This window comes from Tyto alba, unplaced genomic scaffold, assembly GCF_018691265.1.
Source record: "Tyto alba isolate M040663 unplaced genomic scaffold, T.alba_DEE_v4.0 Super-Scaffold_23, whole genome shotgun sequence".
NCBI lineage: Eukaryota > Metazoa > Chordata > Aves > Strigiformes > Tytonidae > Tyto > Tyto alba.
In genome coordinates, this window is record NW_024881297.1 from 10,395,337 (window position 1) to 10,413,310 (window position 17,974).

The window sequence follows — 17,974 nt, forward strand, 5'->3', positions numbered from 1 at the left end:
TCCTCTTTTTTGCTTTATTTGCAAAAACCAAGGAGGTATTTTTTGCTTTTAAATGACCTTTAAAACACTGTATCTTCATCACATCTTTAAAATGTCAAGAGGCAGTGTGAAAGATCTACGTTAAATTTTGTGAAGTGTCCTGCAATTCACAACTCCCATTCTGGACAGAGAAAGTGTTTAAAAATGACACAGCTTTCCAAGCCAAGTTTATACAACCCAGAAACAAACATCAAGATTTGCCAGATTTTCACCCTCCAATGAAACATTGTTTAATTATGACATGACATTAATGGCCTTCTGAAAACCAGGACTGGACTTCAGATGACACAAAACCCAGCCTGCTCCTGGTCCCTGGGACAGTGACCCTCAGCTGCACTACCACACTGCAGCAGATACTCCCTGGCAGCATCTTGGTACTTGCCAAGCCACATGAACTTGCCAGACCCTTTACAAATGGAAGGAGCTAAGGTCACAGTGTTTAGAAATGCCGCTTCCTCTTACACACAAGAAAACAAGACTCTTTGAAGACTACAATTTACAGATAAACACAGATTTGCAGGGATCCTCCTGAGATCAGGTCAAGGAAACTTTGGGTTTGCATTTAAAATACACCAGCAAACACAGATCTGGGTTGATGAAGGCCTTTACTGGCATGTGAGGTACGAGTCTGAGCTTGCCTAGACTAAAAAATTAAACTGCCTTCAACTACACCCCAGTGTAATCCTAGAACAGTGTACAATTTCACCAATATTAAAAATATACTTGTGAAGGAATAAAGCTATTGACACACAACTATGAAGGCATTTACATGGTCTCTTAGTTTTACAAATGTTTTCATCCAGATCTCTACGAAATTATTTTACAGAACCAAAGGAACAATTCTCAGTTCAACTGAAGACCAGGCATTAGGAGCTTTCCCCTGAACCAGCAGGCACACTTGGAACAAAACAAGTATCACACATTACTGTGGCTGGAGGCCAACCACCTCCCAGATAACAGTGGGTTCACCAATGAAGTCTACAAGGTCCGTTCTTGGGAGAGTTTTAATCCAAAGAAGTCTACTGACAGCAATTAAATTTGCTATCAGTGCAATTTTTTCCTGCCATACTGCCTGTAAAACATCATCAGAAGGAATACTGGAGAGCGCTGGGCTGATGCTCAGGAGGCACAGCTCCCACTTCCTTTGGGCAAGCCACCTCCTCAATGTCAAGCCTTAGCTTCTCCTGCTAACAAGCAGAGAACAAAACTCTTGAAAGCTACCGATCGAGAGGCAAGTATTAGATAAAGAATGCCGGAGAGGTGACCACCGGCACAAAACGCTTGCTGGCAGGACAGCACCAAGACAGCTCTGTGAGGGTACGTGCCGTCATGCCAAGCAACGCCTCCGTGCCATGGAGGAAGAGGACAGCAAGTCACTCAGCCAGAGGCAGCTCGCCCTCAGCAAGAGCCAGTGACCACTGCCTGCAGCAAGGAGCAAAGGCACTGGGGCTGAAACCGGGGCACGTGTCAGTGCTGCCGCACTCATCGCAGCCAACAAAAGTGCCTCCTAACTACTGCCAACAGGGAACGGCCAAGCGCAGACCCAGAAGTCACAGACACACCTTTCCCCTTCTAAAAGAACAAAATGAGGGTGCACCCGTACGTGAGGAGTCAGTGAAATCCAAAAAACTGCAGGATGAGGCAAAAGCAGCTGTCACAGCCCTGTGCCAGAACATCTGCAGAATCTCACGTCAAACTGTTTTCTCATATTCCTGAGATCAAGGCTTTGGAGGGTTTTGTACAAAGGCTTCAACCCACAGATAGGAACTGAGAGTTCATACAGCACTTGGGAACCGCATAGCTTGAAAGGAAGTGGGAGATATCCTCCTACATTGCTTACTGGGAATACAGAAGTTTTACAACACAAGAAAACGGCTGTAATCTATCTATCTGATCCCTTGGCTATCTGTAAGCTTTTTATGATTTTGGAGGAGGAATCAAGCCACATAAAGAATTACCCAGTACCCTTTCCCTATCTGCAAGCTTTTTTTAACAGAGCCTATATGATCCTGCATATGAAATGAAGGCAACTTAGTCATTCCACCATAATTTTCCAAGACCAGTTTAAAGTTTCAAAATTCAGGTTTTGCAGAGTTGTACTGCAACCTCAGAGCTGAGACACCAGAACACAGTATTTCCCAACCACCGCATGCTCTGCAGGGTCAGCAGCAGGGTAGCTAAAACAGCCATAATGCTTCCCCAATTATTCAGTGCTGCCTGCTATTGAACACACAGTCATAGCTGTCCTAGTACAGAGGACAGAAGGGCTTCACGTCCCAAATGCTTTGTAAAGTGAGACTGCAAGGATGAATTTCCAGGACCTGCAGCTTTCTAAGACCACTTACTTCTAGGCTGAAAGCTGGTGCACAGAAAGAGCGCAAAGATTTCAGACTCATTGTCTATAAGCTAACAATCTAGATGCCTTCAATTCTGGGGCTGAAACCAGCACTCCCAGTCCCTGAGATAACAAGCCTTTAGGCTCAAACAATCCCAACCACTGGCTGTCCTGGAAGACTGAGAGTCCTCATGTCGCAAGTCAGGGGAGGCAAGAAGCTAGGCAAAGGCACAATAGAAACCCACCTATATTCAGAAATACGAGACTTCAGTCAAAGCAGCCTGTCACCAGTGCTCCCAGTTCTCAACTGCTCCCAGTTCAGAAACCACAGGAGATGCACTGGGTCTGACCATGAGCAAGAGTCATAGCTGATAAACTAGTGGGGACAAGGGCAAAGGGAACAGTTTTCCAGTGAACCATAGTAAGTAGCCCTGGTGTGTTTATGCCAGTTACCTTAAGTGATGCTTTCTGCACAGAACAAAATTTCAAAAAAAGCCTGTAGCCAAGCCAGAGGGGAAAAAAAAATACAGTCAGGTTCCCAAGGGTCTGGATAGTTCTTTGACATAGCAGAAGGCTACAAGGGAATTCAGCAAGAACCTCGCCCCAGCACTGCAACAAGGGAAAATACCTGAAGTTTCTATTTTGAATTTGTAGATAGTCTAATTCCCTGAAGTAATGTATTACAAAGACACAATGTTTGAAGATGTTAAATAGCTAGCAGTAGAAGAAAAAGTAAGGGGTTTTAAACACATTTATCATTTACAGTTAAAACAAGTGCTTTCTACATTTCTTTTGAGAAAAGTGGATTGAAAGCCAAAGATTTACAAGTGGCTTAGGCAGTGGTGCAGAACCCAGGAAAGCTACAAGCAGCGTATTGACTTACAGCACGTATCAGCTTCAGGTGCCCTAATTGTCTTCACTGACAGTGATTTCTGGTAACACCAGCCTGCTTTTGCAGAAGAGTTTTTAATGGAATTAATATTTAGCTTTCCTCTAATTTCCTGATAATGCTGCTGAGAGTACGTTGTCTGCTAGTAGTTTCAACTTATTTCATCCTCTAAAGAGGAAAAGAAAGTTTCTACTACTGAGAAGTTAAACTTGGAGGACATTCTTTTTCCCCATGAAGAAAAATATTTGTCCTATCTCATACAGAACACGCACTAGATGTGTTCTACTCATATCGTTGCATTAAACTAGAAAAGCATTTCTAATATAGCTCGCAGTTCATACTAGCAAAACAGCACTTGACCAGAAAAGCTTGTTTAAGTGTTCCTCCCCACCCATCCTCCCTCACCCCCCATAAAATACACTGTATCATTAATCATTGTCGGTTTGCTGCCAATATAACTACACTGGGGCTTTGTGACTGACGTAACTGTTGGCAGTCTAGCCTCACCATGATAATCACCAACGTAAGTATCTGGGAAAAAAACCCTGTAAATTAGACCTTTCCTTGGCAAGCATATTAAGGAAGTCTTCATCTGGGAGTACTACAGTACTTGTTTATAACTGGCTACCTCCAACAGCTGCCTTGGGCCAGCAAGGTCACAGGTCCACAGGCAGATGAGCAGCTCTAACAGCTTGCTCCCACCCAGAGAGAAAAGGTTTCACTTTACTCCCTTGTGCCAGCTTTGGTATTCCAACACCATTTCTCCTCTGCTTAGTCTGTCAGTCAATTCACCTTCTTAACCTGACAAAAACAACAACAAAAATGTTCAGCAGAACAGCTGGATCAGCTCTGAGCAGCGTAAGTACCAAAGTCACACAGCCAGCACAGGCAAAGAAAACTGTGGTTGCGGTTGAGAGGAGCCAAACTGTTAAGGGTTCTCCCACCTGGGGAGCTGCCACCCCCCTAATTTTAAATTATACCCAGGACAGAGATCAGCTCACACTCAGACATGAACAATTCATTCAATCTGCAAAACCTCATCTTGCTCCCGGAGCAACGAGCTCTGCCTGAGCTGGTTCTGAATAACCAAAGGCTCTAGCAAGCGCTTCTACCCTCCTCTGCTACCACTGTCTTCTGCTCCAGGTAACTAGGCAGCAAACTTTGGAAAAACAAAGCGTGATTTCACATCCACCTGACCAAAACCACCACGCGCTACACAGCTTTAAGCTGAGAGTATTTATAAAATATTTTTCAGATGAAATCTAATACAACACATTACAGAAATTGTAATTATGTTATCTTAAGTTTTTAAATTAATAAAGACAAAGACTTTTCCTTTGGCTATTACATCCAAGTGGAAGCATTTAACACTGACACTAGCTAGCACGGATAATAAAGGGCCTGTTATTAAGTGTGCCAGACTGTAAAGCCAGCAGCCGGCAAAAATGCAAAACAGGAAACTATGATAGCCAAGATGGCAACCTATATGTAAACCAGATTTTCCAAGACATTCAGTAAGGTGAAAATTCACATTTTTCAAAATAGTATAGTCTGTCACTGCATTCACCAGGTAATTAGCAGAACAGGGATGAAGACATTACCAAGGTCTGTTTTACCTAGCTACCTCTCTATCTCTCTCTCTCTACTCAGTGATAAAAAGTCAGAAGTGTCTAATGACAAGAGGAAAGACTGAGAGACTGTGCGAAGGGAGATGAAACTCTAGTCCTGAACATTGGAGATTCATGGCAAGACCTCAGTAAAGCTACCTGAGTTGAGTTTCTGTCTCCCTCATGTCCCTCTTCCCTCCCTGTGCAGATAAGCACATACTTTAGATGTGTCTGAGATTCCTGAAAGACTACATATTTTAAACTAAACTAGTGTAATTACATTATGCATTTAACAATCCCTGAAGTCATCATGCACATGTTGTCAGGTCTATAAGAGGGTCTAGATAAATTTCAAATCTACTTTCATCTCTACTATGTCAAAACAATAATGCTATTGTCGTACAACTGGGAAAAAAAGAGCCATCTGGACATGGTCCTGGGCAACCTAGGTGGCCATGCTAGAGCAGGGGATTGGATCAGATGACCTCCACTTCCCATCTCAACCATCCTGTGATTCTATAAAGTTCTCACAAGAACCACCTGCTAATCATTTTAGAACAAGAATTTGGTCCACATTAGAAAAACAGTTGGTTCAGGAAAACTCCTTGCCTCAGCACAAATACAAAATCACATCAAGTGCTACTAGACAGAGGTAGGGACCGAGTTCCATTTGCCGTGCATAGGCAGCGTCACGAGAGAACTGCTTTTAAAGTAATACAGCATTTTCATCAGGAAGCCTAACTCAATAGATTCAGTGCTATTAATCAAAAATCATACATTTCAAACAACAGTAGAAGATTTGTCCAGAACTCTACAAAGAACAGATTCATGAATTACAATGAAAATCTCAATCAGATCACTTTGTTCCCTGATTTTGACCATTTCACCAAGTCCTATTTAAAATGGCCTGTGACCTTACTGTACTCCCATTAAGAATGTCAAATACAAAGCAGAAGGCAAGGCAGAGAAAAATATCATGACAAATAACCCCTCTCAAAATTTTACATAACTTTTGGAATATTTTCAAAGCACCCAGAAGTCTTCTGAGTTGCCTCACTCATCCTTCCTTCACTGCTTGTACTACTGAAGTTTGGCTTCATGTATGGCTCCATTCCATTAAAATGCAAGACCTCATCACTGTCACCTTGCTTCGCATACAACCCTGCTAAGAAGCCACAAAACCAAACCAAAACTGCCTTCCTCAAAATAGACTTCAGTCAGGAAACCACAACAGTCGTAAAAATATGTCAGATTTCATAACAGAGCATTTAGTTATCAAGAGGAAGATACTTCATCAAATAGAACTGCGTTTTATTGATGAGCCAGTTTTAGTAACTTTTCAGGACCTGTGAGCAGAATCTACACTCCTAAGCAGGTGTTAGTGGCCTAACTTGAAAGTAACTTTCTTATTTCATACAACACAGCTCAGAAACCCTTAAAAAAAAAAAAAAACAAAATAAAACAAATAACCAAAACAGAAAAACCCCAACTGGCCAACAGTGAGCAAAGCTGTTCTGCCAACTTTCCTGTCCTACCAATATACTAGCAGAGTTGTGCAACAGCTTGGGAGGGCTAGAAAGAAAAGAAGGACAAAGAGTTAAAAATCATCAAATAAATAATAAAAAAAAGAACCCATATACTTTTGCTATTCCTCAGCTTTAAAATTTACAGGGACACCACAGAGAATTAAACCACTGAGTGAAACAGCAGGAGATGTCAGTTCCACACCACCTTCCACCCACCCTGTCTCACACACACACACACACTTCCAAATTAGTCTTGGAAAAAACTTTTGAGAACCCTCTCTTCACTGCCTCAGGAAATGCAGCTAGTTACAGGCAACGTATTTTGTCCCTCGTCAGCTGAATTAAAGTCCTTACAAGTGACATACATGTAAGACAGCAAGGACATTTGATTAATTCCTCCCACATCAATATACAAATGAAACCTAACAGATAGAAAGGTGAAACATATTGTTAGAATAAAGTCAAATATGCAACACATTAACAGCATCTGACCTAACAGCAGATGTTTACTCCTCCTATCACCCTTAGAAACACATTTAAATAGAAGCCACAATTTGTTGCAACATGATTCTCCAGTTATTTACTTCATCTTTAACCAAAACTGATTAAGCAGCATTTAAGGATTTATATATAGTTATTACATACACACACCTTGATAAATTTGCAGGTTTTTCTCAACTATATATAGGTTTAGCCTACCTTTATCTGATGCAAATAATTTAACTTTCAACAGCAGTGAATATTATTCTAAGCATTCACACGTGCACATGCAGCATACCTATCAAGTGTGAATAACCCTACATACACACCAGTGTAAGAATAAGTTATCTTTAAATCTCATGCCCCAGTTCATCTCGCTATGCCAGATAGACTGCTGCTATTATTGTCAATGCCTTAAAATGCTTGAAATCAGAAGTCTGAAATGATTTATAAGAAAAATATCTTCAGTAAATCAGTCCTTCCAATAATTCACAATAATGAAAAAAGTGAGGAAGAAAAGCAAGCAGAAGTATGATCAGCTATGGTCACTGAATGCCCAAGCAATCTGAACATAAAGGATTCTCTGAACTCATAGAAAACCTTTTGACCTGCCACTTAAGTGTCAAGTGTTAGCTCTGTGTGCATGCATCCTTTTTTTTGCTTTCATCTACCTAGGCAAGTTTTTAAACATGTACATCAGTTTTGCAAACTCTGTAACACTGTAAATCCTGAACTCCAACTTCTCTTCTACTCATGCACAAAATCTGTATTAACAGGATATGCGTTCAGCTTCCCCTCAAACGTTAGTTCCAACTGCTCAAAGAAGGTCCATCAGTCAAAGCTGGAGAACAGACATGACTCTTACACCCATGCTGAGGACAGAAGCAAGGAGACAGTGAGAACTCTCACGATTCTGTCTATAATCACTTCAGCATTGTGAACATTTTTAAATGGGTATCTTATTTCCAAGTTACCCAATATTGGATTGATAGTCCATCGATCACTTTGATATGGATTGGCATTTTAATGATTTTAATGACAAAAACTTGCAAGTTAAATACTTCTGAATACCGTTAAGTGCTATAATTCAGACTGTCTATACTGACTTATTCAGACAGTCTCATCTGCTGCCATGTTGGGAAGAACGTGCCCCCTATAAGCACAGAAATAATGCTTCAGAAATCACTGGTGACATTAATGACTCGCTTATGTGCCAGGTCAACATAATAGTTGCCTTTGGATGATACTGCTTTGAACAGTGCCTAAATATGATGACTTTATATAAAGTCATGTGTAAAAATAATTTGTTTTCCTCCTTGTACTCTAGGCTTCGCCTGTGCACACTAGGGAAAGGATGAGGGAAGAACAAAAGACTGGTGACATCTATTCTCATGTCCCTCTCCCAAGTGGATACCCCCATATTGAAATAAAGGTGACACATAGTCCAGAACAGTTACAGAGCTACATTAGAATGACTGAATTGTGCAAGTGTCCAGAATAGCTCTACTGGTCAGGCTCCCCGCCCCGACAAGCCTAGTGTGAAAAAAAAAGAAGCTTCAACTCTTGATCTTAAACTCGGTTTTTACAGTCTCCCCAGACACAGCACGTGCAAGAAGAGTACAAGTGAGTAAAGGAATCCATACTTGCAGAAAACCTTTCATAACTTGATGACAGCTCAACCCAGCAGCTGTGTCAGACACAGTACCACTATCAGGGGGCAGCACTGTGGTCACGCAGCTGTGCAACACTTCCACCACAGCAATCCCTGTGCCACGGTACCTGATACACATCCTCCCTCCTTCCCCCCAAAAAAAAAAAAAAAAACCTCAAAGGGACTCAACTCAGCAGAGTTCAACCTTAGGTGCTCTGAATACTTGACCTCACACAGTCTAATTAGAAGTAGCGTGCTCGATCTTTGTTCCTATTCAACTATGAAGCACTTGCAAAGCCAACACGTGCAGGCACAAAACTGAAGCAGGGAGAGATCCTGTACAATCTGGGTTCACTCTGGAAAATGCTTTACATTCTTTGAAATTAGCCTGTTTATTTTATGAAATGTTTGGCTTCTCTAGCCTGTTAAAAAACAAAGACTCCTACTCAAATACACACAAAACTGAAAAGCTTCTGTAATGCAAATTAACATTTGTCCTCAGAGGAGGAGGATAGGGATCTTTGTGGCAGCCATTAGCAGCCAAGAGTGTCCTCCTCCTCCTCCTCACCCCTGAATCCACCCTCTGCAAAGCCCTTCACTAAAGGCCCAATCTAACATTTTCTATGGTTATTTTGAATCTTGAATAATAGACATTCCAGTGGAAATAACTGTACAACAGCCTACAGGGATACAACTCTAACAAAGTATCAATTTAAAATAACTTCTTTCCCATCCCAAACGAAAACTGCTGTTCTAACAAAAATCCTCTATGCTGTTCTAGTTACACCACCGTATCTTGAGCAAAATACCTAGGAAAGTACAAGACCTCTGCGTAGATGAGACTTTAAGTCACCAGCATTTCAAGACACACTTGCCAATTTTGTGTTTACGCTTTAAATTCAAATTTTCTCTTCAGTAAACTTCAAAGGTAATCTTCTAGGAACCGCAAATCATCTTTAATAAGATTTGTATGCATTCAATTTTTTGAGACACTACTATACACAGAAGAAAGGCCAGTGGAATAATACTGATCTGCAGCTACTAGGGGGAAACGTGAAGTTTTTATGGACAGAACAGACCCTTCCCCACTCTGAAAGCACAGCTGGGCGAGTTTGTCATCAAAACCTAAACCAGAATTTTTTAAATGTATTAAAAAACCCCCACAAAACATTAGTAGAATCATTTTGTTAACCATAAAGCAATTTGTGAACTCTGATTTTCATTTTCGCAGATTTTGCGGCTCTCTCTTCAGTAAAGTAGCTTAATTTATTCATCTGCATTGATACAGCATAAGAGAGTTCCATATCCACTTTTTATAAGACACTGCACCCAAAAGCAAGCTTTAATTCTTTTATCTGCCACTCAGAAAGCAGCTTAGCTGTTTGAGATGCAACATGCTGCTGAGATGCAACTGAACCTGGAGACTAATGGATCTCTCACCAATAGTGACCATTTATTTTCTCTACTTGTCTTGTATCCCTCAAAATTATTTTTATAGTTACATTTGTGACTGAAAATAAGATATGTTTCTTTCTTGGCCAGGAGATGAAGTGCAGAGTTCACACCAATTCAGGTATGGGCAGTCAGTTTAACCACCAGTATGTGTAAAACTCTCACCAAGCAACACACTGACTAGTAGAAAGTAGTTTTAGCACGATTTTCCTAAAACACTTCATAGTAATTTTATCAGCAGAAACAGCAAGACCTAAGATGTTTAGTATGTTTAGTATGTAAGAAACGTTTTGCTACTGGTTGCATGCTACTTTTTAAGCTACTTAGAGCAGAAACATGAACCTGAAGCCACAGTTGCCTTCGCTAAGAAAAGCGGAATGACCTATGCCAACCCATATTCAAAATTACAGTCTCTGTTCTAAAATAAGTTTGGTCATATAGTTCAAAATATGACTAAGATGCGCTGAGCTCTGACTTACACAAGAACTCAGATCTGCAGGATCACTTCAACAGGCAATTACAAACTTCAGTAGGATAAAAATACTAGGGGAAAAAAAAGCCCGAGCAATTAGCTTGTGTGCCTGTTTGTCCCTTTGGTATCTGACAGCACAGTCTGCAGGTGAAGCCTAGCTGATTTTGAGGCTTGAGAAGGGATATATAAAAATCAGAGATACTCATGCACAACCACTTCCACACACACACACCTCCAAGCTGCCCATGCCTTCACCTATTTCAGTTACTAATGACTGCAAGAAAAAGGTTAAAAGCCAACCTAAATTGGTTCAGCATTTATTCTTCACAGGGCCACAAGCTTTAATTTCAACTACTCTTTGCATAACTTAAATAATAAACACGGTGCACTCTTTCTTTGATTTTTAAACCACCCATATCTGAAGCACAGTGGGACATGTCAGACACTTGCTTTGCTGCCCTCATAATATGGTTTAATTATGATGACTGAACTAACGGGCTCACATCATAGACTTTTACAGGTTGACCCTGTGTCATCCTGATGTATCATTTTGCACCAGTTCAGTGCTGTAAATCAATTTAAGATCTCCAGCAGGTTGAAAAGGCTGGTAATGATGCTTTCTCTGCAGTCTCTGGGGACTCCACATTATACACAACTTACATTATTTATAAAGCTGAGATGATGCCTCCATTAGGCTTGTAAGACTACTCGAATGAGCTTTTATTTTACACACACAACTTGGGCTTCACAGAGCAGAACGCTGGCTGTATGTAATATGCAGTGCATTTATGCTTCAATTTAAAAACACAAAAGTCACAACCCCTTCATTTTTAGAACTTAAATCTTTATACCAAACAAAGAAACTCATAATTTAATCTGAATAATTTCCCAGCATTCAGAAACACAAGTAGCACTTCTATTAACCTTTGTATTGCTTTTCTTTATGTTCAGCTCTTTACTTTGTGTTCAAACTACAGAGGAAAAGTAAACACTAAACTCATCAGCTTTCAAACATTTGATTTGATAGTTAATATTTATACAGAAACAGAACAATCTTCATGTATTCAGTTACTTTTCTCAAATGTATTGGATCATCACATCTTCAAGGGTACACAAAAAGGCAACTTAAACAGGACAGAGAAGGAAAAAATATATTTGATTACATACCCAATGGTTGATGGGGTCAAAACTGAAACAAGGACAAATCCCTACCCTTAGGGTAACCTGATCACGCCTTGAACTGATCTTCTCTGTTAGCTGTGGAAGGCTTCTGGATTACCCAAGTCAAGGGAAATTTCTCTCAAGTGCCTACTTACAGTCTGAAGTAAATTGAAAGATTTCATCCCTAAAACCAGAGCAAGAACTTCAAAAAGGGCTTAGATGCTTTCCATTTTCATACCTATGCTCTTCCAGTCACTGTAAAGAAGCAAGCACGCAAAACTTACACTGAAATCCAGTGAGAACATCTAAAAAGCTTCATAGCACTCCTCTCTGGTTCAATGGGAAAATAAAATGAGTATTAATTAACTGCAACTAACAAACTCATCTCCCATAATTCAGCAGAGTAATTACTGACAAGCAAAATAAAAAAAATTAAGTTAACGTTAACACCTCGGGTTCCCTCACATGATTTGCTCCTATTGTTTGACAGGATGAGGTGCAGCCAGTGAGCCACATGAAGACTCCCAGAATTAGAGAGACAGGTCTGCCAAGAAAAGTGGTCTCTGTGGGCTGGGTTAGCTTCAGATTTTAGTCTTATTCTTGAGTGCTGCTTAAAATCACACATAACTATCGGGGGGGAAAAAATAAAGTTTTCTCTTTTTGACTTTTCCCTCTGAGTGCAAAAGAGATTTGAACTATCTGCTATGACACATTTGAAATAAAGCTTTTTTCCTAAGCATGTTAGTTTCAAGATGCCGTATCTTTAACACTGACATTCATTAAACGCTGACATGTTTCACGCAATGATCTTTTCCATTTGCCTGTATCTGAAACACTTTTACTCCTCCCCACCTGGATCTAATAACTTCTCCTTCCTACAGTAAAACTGTTGCTTTTTTTTTTTTTTTTTTTTTTTACATACAGCAAGCATATTTTTTTCCTAAAACACACCAAAATAATGATTTTTTTTTTTTTTGCAATATACTCCAAAAATAAACTCCAACCATTCAGGTACCGTGAAAGTAAACTGTAAGGTCAGACTACGTATCTTCTTCAGATTGATCTACTAACAAAAGAGCAAACACAGCAACCTTTCCTCGGTCAGAACTCCCACTGACTTCAGTTTATATTAAAAAAAAAAAAAAAAAAAAAAAAAAAAGCCAGGATTTGGCCCAGATCCTTTTGAATGCATGACTGAATATTTCCACACCAGTAAATTTTAATAAGCTTTCAAGATCTATATTCAGGATAAGATTATTTGGCTGTGGAGCCCGAGTATATGAAGAAACTACATCGGGGAGGGGAAAAATCTCATGCAACCAAACCTTCTAACAGGGAGGAGAAAAAAAAAAAATGTAAGTGAACTTTCCTTGACCTCTAAGCACAGATTTGTCATTAAAAAAAAAAAAAAAAAAAAAATGAAAAAGAAACGAGGAGGGGAAGGAGGGCTGCGGAAAGGAGGGGGGGGGGGGGGGTGAGGGGGGTGAGAAATGAAATTAAACGGACAGGGCTGCGGATGGGCCGAGGGAGGAGACGAAGGGCTTTTCCCCACAAAAACAAAGGAGGGCACTTGCCCCGGCCGGCCGGGGCTCCGCCGCGTCCCCCCGCGGGGCGCACAATGGGGCCGGGGCCGGGGCCGGGCGGCGTTGGCGGCGCAGCCCCGCGGCCCCGGCAGAAGCTCCGCCGAGGCGGCGGGCGGCTTCCCGGCGGGGGGGGAAGAAGGGCTCTCCCTCCCGCCGGGCCCGACGCGGCACCTACCCCACAAACTTCGAGCCGGGAGACGGCCGGCGGGGAAGCGGCCCCGGGTCTCCCCGGAGCTGCCGCAGGGACGCCATCATGCCGGGGTGGAGAAGAGAGGAGAGGCGAGCCGCGCTCCCCCCCCCCCCCACCGCCCCCCCCCGCGGCGCGGAGCCCCCGGGACCCTTACCCCGGAGCCGGAGGACCAGCGGGAGGAGCGGGGTGAGGAGGGGGGAAGAGGCGGGAGGTTCGGCGGGGAGAGAAGGGAGGGGGGAACGCAGAGTTGTTACCGGCTGCCGGGCGGGGAGGGGCGCTGAGGGAGAGGTGGGGGGGGGGTGTGGTGTGCGGGCGGCGCGGGGCTCCGCGCGGGCAGCCCCCGCGCTCGCGCAGCCTGCGCGCCCGGATGCGAGCTCGCGGTGCGGCTGGCGTCAGCGCAGGCGGGGCCGGCACGCGAGCGCGCGCGCGCCCGCGCACCCCCCCCCCCCCCCCCCCCCCCCCCCCCCCAAAAACCCTCCCCCCCCCCTCACTCCCGCACCGGCCCGCCAAGGGATCCTCTCCAAACTCCCGCCGCCGCGGCCCTCGCTAGGAGCGCTGCGCCCTGCTGTCCGTCTGTCCCGGTGTCCGTCTGTCCCGGTGTCAGGAGCCGCCCAGCCCCCGCCGCCTATTAGGTCGGCGGCCCTGCGGGGCCGGCGGAGGTTTAGCGGGCGCTTGCGGGGGGCTGCGAGGGGAGCTCTGACCGCCGCGAGGCCGGCAAATGAAAGTTACTGCCCGTAGCAGCCTGATTGGACCGGGTTTCGTCCTGCTCACAGGTGGCTCAGCCCCTGACTTACTCCGTTCTTAAATCCTGAGGCAATTTCTGGAATACCTCCCAGCAGCGGCCCGCTCTGGGTCCCCGGGCGGGAGCCCACCCCGGCCCTCGGTGCTGCTGCAGTTCCTCCTGATTTCTGCAGGTCAGCCTCTTAAAGGGCGGGAGGCCATGGGAGGGACAGTGTCCTCACCCCCGTGGCCTTCTGAAATGAACTCTGAACCTGCAAGCGTCCGCTCGACAGTGGACCCAGCTGGAGCCCACTGGAGGAACGGGCAGCCCCTCTCGCCTGCTGTCTTGGCAGGAATCCTTACAGCGCCGAGGTGAGCGCAGCGCAAGGAGGATCGAACTGAAGCTGGTTCTTTAACCACGTACTTTGGCTTTTACCCAGTCGCCGTTCCTGGAAAGAGAGATGAAGCAACAAGTGCAAGATGTTTCTACAGAGCAAAATACTGCGATCCACCTATACGGGTGTAGTGACATCTCTGTGCTTACACCAGTAAGTTAAGTGGTCACGTGTCTGTGAAGTTCTAGGAATGGTGTTAACCTCATTCTACAACCCTGCAAAGTGAAACCCAAAGTTAAAACCCAGAGAAGCTAAGGCCCTGAGAGTTTTACCAGATGAACAGTGGTCCCAGACTTACCCACCTGCCCACCCAGCTGCATTTCGAGTCTGAAGGGACAGGGCCAGAATGGCTCGCCCAGGGTCACAGAAGGAGCATGACAACAGCAGTGAGAAATTCCCAGTTTTATGGCTGTGAGGTTATCGGCACTTCTTTCTAACTTCTTAATCTAAATTTCATCCATTTCCTTGTCACATAAATACTACATAAATTGCAAACAAGTAAGTTAAATAGCACGCTACAACAGAAGCATAGTGAGGAACTCCTGCACAGAATGATGCCTTAATATCGACATGGGAAGCCTGGGAGAAAATTAGTATTTTACTGCTTAGATTTTGAACCTTAAGTGATTCAAGATGAGTGAACTTTGGTAATCAGCTTTAACTTGTATTTTGTGGTTGTACTGTACGCAATTACGGTTAGCAAGCAAACTGTTCTTTTTACGTGCAAGCATGCATGGATACAGTGCAGCACTGGGTCGCAGATACAACTGGTAAAGGTTTATCTCAAGACAAACTAAAATGTCTTTACATTTTGTCAGTGTACTGAAGAGACTTGCAAGCGAGTTACAGAAGAAACATGAGACTGCTACTGGGTTTTGTACTGTGGTAGTGCTTAAAATCAGGGCCAAGTGTCCTGGATCAAGAGTGGTGGATGCAGCAGTAGTATCTGCCCCGAGAGCTCAGCAGTCTCGGTGGTCCAGTCTCACACAGGGAAATATGTGGAAAAGGCCTTACGCGTGCCTGAGGTCTGCTCTGCTCTGCTCTGCAGGCTGACTTGGCAGGGCCGGGGCGGGCAGCAAGCTCCATCCGCTGGATCCTTGTTGCTCGAGTATCTATTCAGGGCGTGATTCACACTAAACAGATATGACAAGAAGATAATTAGGGAAGCACTGCAGTTTGTCAGATGTCTTGTTAGAACCATGTTTTTACTGCTTTTGTTGTTAGGGTCTACTGGTTGGTTCGCTTCAGCACGAGAGAATTAAATTATTTTCTACTTACACTGAGGCTTGGGGAGGCACACAATATGCTCCTTTACCTAGAAAAGGCTATAAAACAGCCTAGTATGGCCTTTTGCTGATGTTTAATAACCAGAACAGTTGCTCTGGAGAGAGCTGTTTAGAACTGCCCTCAGACAGATCAGTTGTGTCAGACCAGAGGGCAAGCAGAAACAGTGTGCCATGGTCAGATCTGCCAGGAGGCTTCCCTGGCTGGGCTGTTTTGGTACACAGCCAAGTCAAAACTTTAAGTCTGCTGCCTGCTTTAGGACATTCAGCTCATAGCTAACTGCCCAATTCTATTACACTGTGTATGAGTAGTATCAGCAGCAGCTTACTTGTACATTCACCACTTCTAACTCCATTGGCTTCTTTTAATATACCCTAGTTAAACATCATTAGCATCTGCCTAGCTTTTCTGAATAACATGAGGAAACCGAAAAAAGGAGAGCAGAGGGGTACGTACACCTGGGTATCTAGCTGGATGCTACACACCTGGAAGTGTTCCTCCTCTGCATTGGGCTGAATAACTGTGCTATCTCAAGAGGTGACAGAACTTTTTTTTCTCTTTTTACTTTGAAACTGCATGATCATTCAGACTGGTGCAAGGAAAACAGGCCGTGAGGCTGGAGCAATGGAGAAAAAGAAGAACCATCCCTTCTGTAAACAGTCTGAGTTTTCATCAGATTAGGTGTATAATCCAATGCCACCAGCAGTCATAAAGCCTGTGAACCTGAATTTTAATGGAGTTGGGGCACACAGATAAACTTCTAATAAGATTCTCAAAGGAAACTTTAATCTGAGACATTTTTTAACATTTCACCAAGCACCTGCCTAATCACCTTCAAAATTTGTGTCTCAGAAGCCGCTTAATCAGAAAGCAGAATGCTCAAAGATACTCATTATGCTGCATAATTTATACTATGATGTTATGTAACCAATATTTAAGAAACACTACTACTAATACTGCTACTATTAGCTTTCAGTCTTCCTCTAAAATTCATAGTTTATATGCAGGTTACGATTTAGTATTTCTTGTTAATCTCAGCCAGGCATCATCTAGTCAATTCAAGAGTTTCCAGGGATAGAAAGTGCCTTCTGGAGACAGTTTAGCTCCAAACTCTGTAACTTTGCTTCACCTTTATGTACACCAGGTTCATGCCAGAAAGTAGAGTTTCATGGGTAATTAAATTGTATCAAACACATAACTTATTATTTACATTAAAATCACAGGAGTCATTTTCTTTTTCCCCATTACAGAGTTGCCCTAGCATGGGAAAATACCAACAGTATTTTCGTAGAGTAGAGGCAGTTCTGTCAAGAAGAATAGCTTTCTAAGGATATTTGATTTCATTATTTCCTTCTTTCCTGGTCTGGCTGGTAAAATTTAGCAAACTCTGTGCTTCATGGCTTGTCTGCTTCTTCTTTGAACAGGGGAAAAGCCTCCCACCTCAGCATTATTAAAGTAGGATACGCAGACTGTTTAGCAACTACACAGATCTGTTTGAGAAAGATGCCTCAGGCAGAAGACAGCATGTGGGAGAAAGTAAGGAGTATCTTTAGGAGGTCACCGTAACTGCACAGAGCTGTGTATGGTTTTCCAAACCCATCTGGATACAAGGACCTGTCTAGCCACAGTGGCACAGAATTCACAGCTGATTTCCGCTGTCGAGAAAGGCACTTGGGGTTGAGCTAGTTTGAATACTTCAGTCCTGCACCGCAGTGGAAGGGGCTGGCTGAGCTGTGGCCTCCAGAGGCAAACTGAACGAGGCCGAGCTGCTCACCCGACACCCCGTCCCCATTAAAGAGGGCCCAGGGGCTCTGCTGGCAGCTGGGGTGAAGGGCCTGCGGGGCTGCTCTCCTTCCCCTCCACCTCCCTCCCTTCGAGCTCCCCTGCTCCCCAGCAGCAGCCTCAGCAGCACCACACACCTGCCCAAGGCTGACCGAGTGGGGCTAGAACACTTTAATGGGGACACAGAATTTTTGGGGGTGTGGGGGGGTGGTACCTTGAGCTGTTTACAGAGGCTGGTGCTTGGGGGAACTGTTCTGGTTCCATACTTCCAAAAGTGGTTTTGGCATCCCCCAGTGGAAGCCAAAGTAAGCTGTTTTATGCCAGAAGCTGATCTGTCCTCGTCCTTGAGTGCCAAGATTCAGTTTTCCCTCACTGAAGAGAAGCTTTGAGCTGGCACTGTATAGGTCA

At 43.7% G+C, this 17,974-nt stretch overlaps 1 protein-coding gene across 4 annotated transcripts in view; it reads right to left on the reverse strand.

The window, feature by feature from the left end:
- Positions 1–15,242, reverse strand: part of SMAD1 (SMAD family member 1) — a 50,375-nt gene extending 35,133 nt beyond the window's left edge. The window contains exon 1 of one of the 4 annotated variants that reach the window (XM_033001701.2): positions 14,180–15,242. The gene's annotated coding sequence lies outside the window, so the exon portion shown is untranslated. Of the gene's footprint in view, positions 1–13,370; positions 13,655–13,884; positions 13,946–14,179 lie in introns of those variants that run through there. The other 3 variants (XM_033001702.2, XM_042797024.1, XM_042797023.1) reach the window with 3 other exon arrangements.
- Positions 15,243–17,974: the final 2,732 nt, after the last annotated feature.